The following is a 10515-nucleotide window of genomic DNA, read 5'->3' as shown; positions in this document are numbered from 1 at the left end:
ATGCAGTGTGACATTTAAACATTTAATTAAATTACATACCCTATAGACCTCTTATGCAACTTCGTTAAAACTAGTTACGCGACATGATATGTGGCGTACTCCTTCTTACCTTGTATATCGCGCCTTGTTTTAAAGGATGAAATGGAGGAATCGCTTTTATTTATTGTTACATTTCCCTTCCACCGTAATTAACCCTAGAACTGAGAATTAGGCAGCTGAAAAGTATTTATATCTTTATTGCTGTACTGCGGCAAAGGCAACTGAGCTGCCTTTACACTGATTATTTCGTTGCAATGATAGTTTAGAGGATACTACGATGATATTGGTACCAATCGATTCAGAAGATTATAATCTACATATTTTGTTTTGTTTTTGTCTGTAAATTTGATGTAACGACCACAGTATAGAGTTTTCAACATTATTTTGAAATCTACGCGTCAATCAAGACGGCGGCGAGGCGGAAATACGTCATACTACTAAATATTATATATCAACTAAATGCTATATATCATTCTTCATGAAAGTAAGGTCAAACATAATATTAGATCTAAATATGTTGTTGTAGTAACTTAAATCATTATGCCGAAATTTGATTATGTAACGTTTTGCATAAACTCTTCGTATGTGTTTATTTTTTCGCCCAATTTCAAGAAGTACAATATTTACTTCTTCATAACATTATGATCTAACATAATATTAGATCCAAAAATTCTTGAAAAGGTTTTCATAAATTATTTTTATGTTAAAAGTTATAAATTGTTCTAACTTAGTTTAAATTTATTTGATGTACGGGCTTTTACATATTTCGTTATTACTCGTATTTGAAGTTTTTCAATTTTTGGTGCATTTAATTTTATCACAAGAACAAATTATAGTTTGACTCAGTTATTTTTAACAAAACTTTTGCAATTTTAGGGAAATAACGTATTTTTAATTGTTTTGGGTAAGACAATATTAATTCGTAATAGTGCACTTTTTTGGGTGTACTAACAAACATTTTATTTAAATTTTGAGTCACTGTTACAAATTAAATATAATATATATAGTTATGAGTATACAAATTAGCCAACTCTTGTGAATTTGTAAAAGAAACTTTGCCATAAATACAATTTCACTTTTATTGAAATGTATACTACGCAAAAATATTCTACAAAATTATGTTACTTTGGATTTTGCTACAATGTTTTTTACTATTATGAGTGCTAAAAGGTAGAACTTTGATCAAAATTTTTATCCTACTTTCCATTTTTTTATTAAAAAATAAGTGTAAAAGAAAAAATATCTCAGTGATTTACTGAGTTACTGCTTGTAATAGAGGATTCCCTCCCCCAAATATTATAAATTACTTATAACAACATAGTTCATTTAATTTTTCTACGTATCTTAAAGATTTTAATGTTGAGCCTTGAAACTACTTAAAATGAGCACACCAAGTTAGGGAGTTTGCATGACCATTGCACTAGGGTTAACTAACACGTTGTGATGGACACAATATTTGCCATTATGCCAGTTTTTTCGAGACTAAGAAGGGCCATACTCTCTAGCTCGTCTGACATATGAGTGTATTATCCTCCCGGCCTGTATTGTCGTCATCAGTTACATATATGAAACTATTTTGAAGATTTGTCCCATAGTTCATTAAAACGTATTTTAAACATTTGCTTTATGTGGTTGAAAGTGAGAGGTTTTGGTTTACAGAAACCATGCACAAAGTGAGCTGAACTGTTATCATTTCCGAGGTAAGTGTTTGTTTACTAACCTGCGACTGGAGAGAGCTTCCTGAGAACACACCAGCGAGACTTCCACTGTAACACAGAGAATACATTAATACATATAACATAAGATACACGCGCGCTCCCGCACTGAAGCTTCTTAGCATCTGTTATCTGAGTCTGTATGCTCTTACAGATTTATTGGATTCATATTATTCGTTTTGGTTTTCAACCATTCAAAAAAATGTTTATTGAAGTGTTTAATGAAAATTTAAATTAAATACATTATTAGTTATGTCATTGATTATAAAGTATCTGTACCCTAGCAAACACTTTGGGCAAATAACCCCTTACATGGTAAGAGGTGTCTTTTTCTACGTGAAATTTAAATAAGAGATTTGGAGAGAGAGAGAGAGAGAGAGAATTTGAGAATTTGATAATTTGTTTATTTCCCCTGCCATGAGAGACCAATGGTCCAATCCACCACCATGACAGGCATAAAATACACATTTACAACAAATACATGAGTTATGGCCCTTTTACATTAATATACATTTTTGTTTGTCTTATCATACTATTTACTTAATATTAACACTAATTTATATTTCGAAAAAGAAAAATAGTTACGTTATTTTCTTTGATATTAACAAAATGGAACCTGTAGAAAATGTTACAAAATTACAAAAACATAGTATAGTTATAAAAATTCATAAGATACTAACTATTTTGTAACTTTCATAACAATTTACTGCTGCAAAATATAAACCTAGATCTTATGTATGTAGAAGGGTTTTTGTGCATCAAATCCTAGTATAAAACAGATAGTTTGCGCTAATGAAAACTCAGTGTTAACGACAGTTTATCTCAGTCAAATGAAAATTATAAATTCGATTATTATATATTGTCTCAAAGACAAAGCCAATTCATAAAGAGCTCTTTCATTCATAGACAATTAAAAGAAAATACTTCGATAGACCTTCTTTTGGAGAAGGTTATAACCGAGAGATGCAATGCCAGATATAAATTGGTGTGGATTTTAATATAAATTAGAAGTCTTGCCTGCTATACAACGTGTGATTAGGTTTGTTACGGGAACTTGCTACTGGATATTTTAATATTATATTGAGTAAGCCTTTTTTCATAACAAAAATACATGCTTTGAATATAAAACAAAGAAAGTTGATCAATTATTAATATTTCATTATATACTCCAATATCGGTTTTCGAGGATAACACGGTAAAGCTTTATTACATTTGTTTCGTGAACAACGCCACCTACAAAATCATTTTCCATCCAATACATTCAATACCGCTGATTTGGATTTGTATCCATCAATGTATCTGCACTCGACACAATCCATTACTATGACACCAAGAGACACAGCACCTCCTCTCTCCGCCACCTCCCCCCCCAAACGTCAAACGTCAATTCACGGCCTCCCATCACACATACAGATTCCCCCATTTCACATCACAATAGGGGTGTGTGACATGGCGTCAATTCAATAGCGTGTGAACTTTCAATAAGTCATTTGATTGCCCTTTATTCACAACCTCCGTGCTTTAAGACAGTTATTCTTAAATATTTAAGGCCTGAAAAGAACGCATGTTTATAAGAATATACAACACATCAAGTCAACCTTTGACCTTTGACCTTCACTAGTTCATTTTTAAAGAAATGTGTTAAAACTGTATGATCGTGGTTGACGAAACATAAAGAGCCCTTTGGAGGAGATTGCACCATTGTTAGTGTGACTTGTTAATAATATTCTATTGTATTATATTGTAATCAAATAGTTTTGGTAATATAATAAATGGACAAATTGAGAAACATGTTAATATAAACTATTAAAATAGTAGTATCCATGATTAAGTATTGCAAAATTGAACATATATTTTAAGCGAATTGTATATAATATTTAAACTTCGATTAAAATAATGAAACAAAAGTACAAAAATGGTCACAAGAATTTAGGATGGAATATTTCAAACAGTTTTTAGTAAACTATAGCTAATTATTTCAATGCTGAGTTGTACTTTACTCAGAATGTAAATGTCATCAAACTATACACATTTTTCTACAGTATAGTAGCCTATTTCCACTTTACCCTTTGATTCTAAATAGGATCCTTGGCATAATTCCTAATATTGTAATAGTCCCATACTTGCAATCTTAATCTTAATCTTTCATTTACAGTGAGCTACATGTAAAAATAGTTTTTCTGTTGTTCCTAATCCCTTGAGACCTAATCCTAGGATATATATACATACAGCCACATTTTTAACTCACTGATAGGGTATACGAAATTCTAACCCACTTCTAGAAGTGCTAGAATCACGAAATTTTGCACGCAAAATACCTTCAAATCTCCGGGAAAAGTCTGAAAACCGGATTTTTTTAAACTTTTAAAAAACCCCTCAAAAAATTCGCGAAGTTGGCCGAGTGAATTGCTTTGCTAGGTTAACGAGTGAATACAACAGCAGATTGAAAATTGGCTGAGCGTTACCTAAGCGTCAATAGTAGATAGGAACAGAGTACTTATTAATTTATTTAATAAAATAGTGATTCCTTGTCAACACTCTGGTATGGAATGATAATTTCCTAAGTAATTTAACCCCTGATCAACGTTTTATTTTGATAAAAATTACTGTACACATATTCTTGTAGTACAGACACACAAAAATGTCCCAGAAAAGTACCACGCGTTCTTATAACCCCCGATAACATGAACCCCCTCCCGGGAATTTCCTGGTAGTGAATTCCTGATTAAATTAAACCCCCTGATCAACATAATAATCCGATAAAGGTAGTTTTTTTTTACACTAAACAATTCACCATAGCTGGCCAGTGCAGTCTTTTCTCCCAAGCTCTGTACTGCCTAAACCAGAGGTCGTAGCTAACATCTGATAGCAGAATCCTACTTCAATTTTTAATTTTATACAAGAAAGGTCCAGTCACTTTTTGTCGTATCTCTAACGGTTAAGCCGAAAAATGCCCTTGAAGTAAAACTTTGGTTAAAATTAAACACTCTACTTTCGTAAACGACTGTCTAGTATACTTCTACTAGAGCACATCGCGAATTGGCTAGAGCGTTAGCGAAGGTCAATAGTAGTTAGGGACAGAGTGAATTTTATTTATGCTCACAAACACAACACCCTCCGAAAGAGACCCACGTGTGTCTTAACCCCCGGTAACATTACGCCCCCCCTGGAATTTCCTTGTATGACCAGACAACCTCCTGAGTAAATTAAGCCCCCAGATGTCGTAACCCTCGGTAACGTTAAACCCCTTTTGAATTTCCTTGTATGACCAGAAAACCTCCTGAGTAAATTAAACCCCTGATGTCTTAACCCCCGGTAACATAAACCCCCCCCCGGAATTTCCTGGTATGATCAGATAATCTCCTGAGTAAATTAGACCCCCTTATCAACTTTATGATCTGATAAATATTACTGACATAGGTTAAGTACTCTTCAGATAATAACACAACTTTTCTCATAGCGCCCTGTGGTACCACGTAATCTTTAAACCCCCGATAACATTAACCCTCCCTACCGGGAATGTCCTTGCATGATCAGATAAACTCCTGAGTGAATGAAACCCCCTGACCAACTTCATTATCTGATAAAGATTACTAACTTAGATTAAGTCAGTAACATTAACCCACCCCCCCCCTTGAATTTCCTGGCATGACTAGATAAACTACTGACCAAATTAAACCCCCTAAAAAAACAAAAATACTGACTTAGAGTCGTTTTTTTATTATATTGACACTAAACAATTTACAAAAGCTGACCAGTGCAGACTTTTGTTCCATGCTCTGTACTGGCTAAATCAAAACTCGTAGCTTAAATCTGAGGGCACAATCGAAACAAAATTAATTTCCAACAGGAAAGGTTCAGTGACTTTTTCTCGTATCTCCAACGGTTAAGCCACAAAAACGCCCTCAAACTCAAAAGTTTGGTTACAATTAAACACTCTACTTTCCACTTCCTGGCAAACCTAATCTCGGACTTTAGTTATCATCCTATTATTATTCTCCTAAATTTGCTATGACGTCACTTAATTTTTCGACGAAATATATTGATTATTTTTATATATCACACATTATTTGGCTGAGGGTTAGCGAAGCACTACAACCCACGAGAAAGGACACAGTAGGGAAGACGTAACTTAAAAAACCTCATATCCGAATTTAACCTATAACCAAATCACTCCTATTCCCTAATTTTAAGTACTCATTTTGGGGGGATGGGGACGTAACCCCCAGCGAGCCAAAGGCGAGTAATATTTTATACACCTGCTACATTGTACCTTCTAAACATTCTATAGTGTAAGCTAATTGGTTGAGTGAAGCAAACAAGCAAGTGGGCAGGTTCGAAAAGTTCTTTTCAGTGTGTGTGCCCGTATATCCGCAGAGATTTGTCCTGAAGTTAATTAACTCGATTACGGTTTACGTACACCAGGGAGATTTAGCAAAGTTGGTCTATTGGTAAGTAAGAGGAAAATTAAAGTTGAGATATTTTATTTTTCTCCTTTAAACGATAAATATAGGTTACTAGGTTAGGAAGTAAACTATTTTTAGCCTAATTAGTCTACTCAGAGCTATATTTGTACATAAGTTCTTGATTTGGGTAACTGTGGCGCATGATATTAATTTATTAGTACCAGAAGTACTCCTACACGCGCAAAATCTGAAATAAGAACCAGGGAAGTCAATCTTAACTCTTTTAATTCTGTTACTAAAAGAATGAACATAGTCCTAGTAAATATCCAATTACAGAACAGCATACTTCCGTTACAATTATATAATATATTTTATTTTTATTCGATTTACATAATAAAGATAACCACACTGTATGAAGTGAAGTTTAATAAACTTTTTTCCTTAAACATATGCGTATATGTAATCGTCTATATGAAAGCATGCTGTTGGAAAATAGTGTGTAAAAATACATGCATGTAGTGTAGGCCATTTATTTATGGAGTTTTGTGGAAAGACAGTTATATTATGGGACATGTACATTGATACCTTCAAATTGATACGAGCGTATAGAGACGTGAATAAGAGGATGTGTATGTGGAGACGGATAAATTTACAATTTGAGAACAATACAGTGACGAGAAATTCCGCATAACAATATTGTTATTCCCGCTGCTGCCTGTTGTATTTTTAACGTTGGGAGAAAACCAACCGTGTGATTTTAGTTCAATCATTTGTTAACAGGGAATTGTAATATACGACATGTTACGTGAATTTCAGTCGAACGTATGATTAATAATACTTTGCAGTAGATGTGTAATGAACGATTATAGTTTTTTACCAAACAAAAATACAAAGCAAGGCAATGTTGTTATGGTATAGCAATAGGTGGTATGTGTATCCCCCAGCAGAAAAATATATCATTCTTCCATTTGTTCAAATTACCTAGATAAGTATTAAAAGTTACACTATTTTATCTCATATATATTAATAATATATATAAAACTGTGTACAAATTGTAAATAGTTATTTAATGATGCAAAAACTTTGCTAGCCTTTTCTACGGGTAGAAAGATTTCTATAATTTCTTTCTTTTGGGACTGAATACATTTCATATTGATATAAAAAGAAGATATTATAGTTCTGGTTAAGCAAACAGATTCAATTCCATATTCTTGACAACTTTGAATAATTCGTTAAAATGTATTTTATTGTTTATAAAAACAGAATGCCTATTCGAGTAAAAGCGGTTGCTTGGTTTCATACGAACAATAAACGTTTAGGGTAAGATTAATTATTAAAAGAGACAGATGGTGGATTACAAATGCTCTTTGTTTAGTAGAACAGTTCGCAACGTTAATGATGTAACAACCGACACCTCACCACGCTTCTCACAGAGTTGTTTTGTGAATCAGCATATCTGTTGGTTATCTAGCTCGAGACTCCATTACCATAACACTCAAAGGTGAACTCTCGCTCTCCGGGGAACAGATCAAACACCTATACTCGTTATTGTACTGTCGTCAATAATGTATCCGACTGTTAACCACTATTCTCACAGAGTTGTTTTGTGATGAAGCATATCTGTTGGTTTATCTATCTCGAGACTCCATTACCATAACACTCAAAGGTGAACTCTCGCTCTCCGGAGAACAGATCAAACACCTATACTCGTTATTGTACTGTCGTCAATAATGTATCCGACTGTTAACCACTATTCTCACAGAGTTGTTTTGTGATTAAGCATATCTGTTGTTTATCTATCTCGAGACTCCATTACCATAACACTCAAAGGTGAACTCTCGCTCTCCGGAGAACAGATCAAACACCTATACTCGTTATTGTACTGTCGTCAATAATGTATCCGACTGTTAACCACTATTCTCACAGAGTTGTTTTGTGATGAAGCATATCTGTTGGTTATCTATCTCGAGACTCCATTACCATAACACTCAAAGGTGAACTCTCGCTCTCCGGAGAACAGATCAAACACCTTATACTCGTTATTGTACTGTCGTCAATAATGTATCCGACTGTTAACCACTATTCTCACAGAGTTGTTTTGTGATTAAGCATATCTGTTGTTTATCTATCTCGAGACTCCATTTACCATAACACTCAAAGGTGAACTCTCGCTCTCCGGAGAACAGATCAAACTCCTATACTCGTTATTGTACTGTCGTTAATAATGTATCCGACTGTTAACCACTATTCTCACAGAGTTGTTTTGTGATTAAGCATATCTGTTGGTTTATCTATCTCGAGACTCCTTTACCATAACACTCAAAGGTGAACTCTCGCTCTCCGGAGAACAGATCAAACTCCTATACTCGTTATTGTACTGTCGTTAATAATGTATCCGACTGTTAACCACTATTCTCACAGAGTTGTTTTGTGATTAAGCATATCTGTTGTTTATCTATCTCGAGACTCCTTTACCATAACACTCAAAGGTGAACTCTCGCTCTCCGGAGAACAGCTCAAACTCCTATACTCGTTATTGTACTGTCGTTAATAATGTATCCGACTGTTAACCACTATTCTCACAGAGTTGTTTTGTGATTAAGCATATCTGTTGTTTATCTATCTCGAGACTCCTTTACCATAACACTCAAAGGTGAACTCTCGCTCTCCGGAGAACAGATCAAACACTTATACTCGTTATTGTATTGTCGTTAAAAATGTATCCGACTGTTAACCACTATTCTCACAGAGTTGATTTTGAATGTCGGTGTTCTATCTCGAGACACACCGAGCTCTCACTCTCTTGGAAGAGATAAACCTCATATTTTTAAATGGTGTGTTTAGCTTAAAACCATCAATGAACAAATATAATCTACTATACAACTAAGTTTAACATAAATTAATCAATCAGTGTTTATTGCGGAGACATTATTTACATGTACAGAAAAAGAACTCAATAATTCGAGTTCAGAGCTATAACTTTGTACATTCTCACCACATCTGGATCAGACACAAATATACAATTCAATATTCATGCATCTCTCATCCATTTGCCAATTTCCCATCTACAGCGTCATATTCAATGTCCTGATTGAGTGATCTCCCAGTCAAGTGCCAAGAACTCGGTAATATTAAAACATAAAATGCTTGTGTTGTTAAAAAGCGTTTCAAACGAGTGTTTAGCACATTGGTTTTTGCGGGTTTCTTTATTCCGTTGGGCTGCTTGTTGGTGAAGTGAACTTCTGCCTGTGAGGGCAATGTTCATAAACTACCGTCCTATGTTTACCAGTTCGTTATTTTCCTCTACCTCTGGTCTTATACGAATACTGGTCTTGGCCAGTTGTCATGGCACATTTAGACATACAAAACAGAATTGTTTAGAAAATGTAGAAACTTGGCAGAGTCAGCTGCGATTTTTTTATTTTCTCTACAAGACTCTTTGAGATTAAAATAAGCGATTATTCGAATCGCTTGCTTCTGAAATTTAAACACTCTCGTCAACTGGTTTTTTGCATAGGCACCTCACAACGCCATTTCGTAGGTAAGGAGGGGGTAATCAAGCCATAATACGCCGCCATCAGAACCTGAATTGGGCAATACTTGTCTAAAGACCTAAAAACGGAAATGCCCGTAGATAATTTGGCGCAAACTTGGTCTATGTGGTCATTCCATGTCAACCCTCGGCCTAGGCTTATTCCAAGGAATTTAGCGCTGTAAACTTCTTCCAGAATTTAATCTGCTAACATGAATTTAATCAGATACACATTCTGAGTCAGCCATCCGCAGAGCAAAGTTCATGATATTAGATTTTAATGTGTTGGTTTTGATATTTAGGTTCTTGAAATGTTGAACAGAGTTGTTGATTTCAACTAAAGTCTTCTTCCAAAAGAGATTTTGATTTTTCCACTGAAACAGAGAGCCGTGTTATCAGCATACTTCACGAATATTCATCCAGTAGTGATGATCTTTGACATATATAAAAACAGAAGCAGAGTTTTGTGGTGAACACAGTCGAATTCCTTTGATAATTTGAAAAACGCACCTGATAATTATGCTGATTAATTGTGTTTAAAAAAATCATTAATATCTTGATAATAATAATGAGATTTCCCTAAACTGCATCGTACTTGGGTTCCATCATTGATAAAAAGGAGCTTTTTTAAATTCTTTTAAATGTGTTTTGTTTGTACTGTGTATTGTTCACATTTGTTAGTGTATTTTTGAATAATGCTACGGTACATCTTGCCAGAAAATTTGTCATTTGAAATTTATGTATGCCTTTAAAACAATACATTATCTCTCTGCAGGATTTATAAATCATTTGCTGTTGTTGACACGGGGTAGAATTTGTCTCC

This window comes from Homalodisca vitripennis, chromosome 5, assembly GCF_021130785.1.
Source record: "Homalodisca vitripennis isolate AUS2020 chromosome 5, UT_GWSS_2.1, whole genome shotgun sequence".
NCBI classification, from domain to species: Eukaryota; Metazoa; Arthropoda; class Insecta; order Hemiptera; family Cicadellidae; genus Homalodisca; species Homalodisca vitripennis.
Note: the sequence above shows the minus strand (reverse complement) of the source record.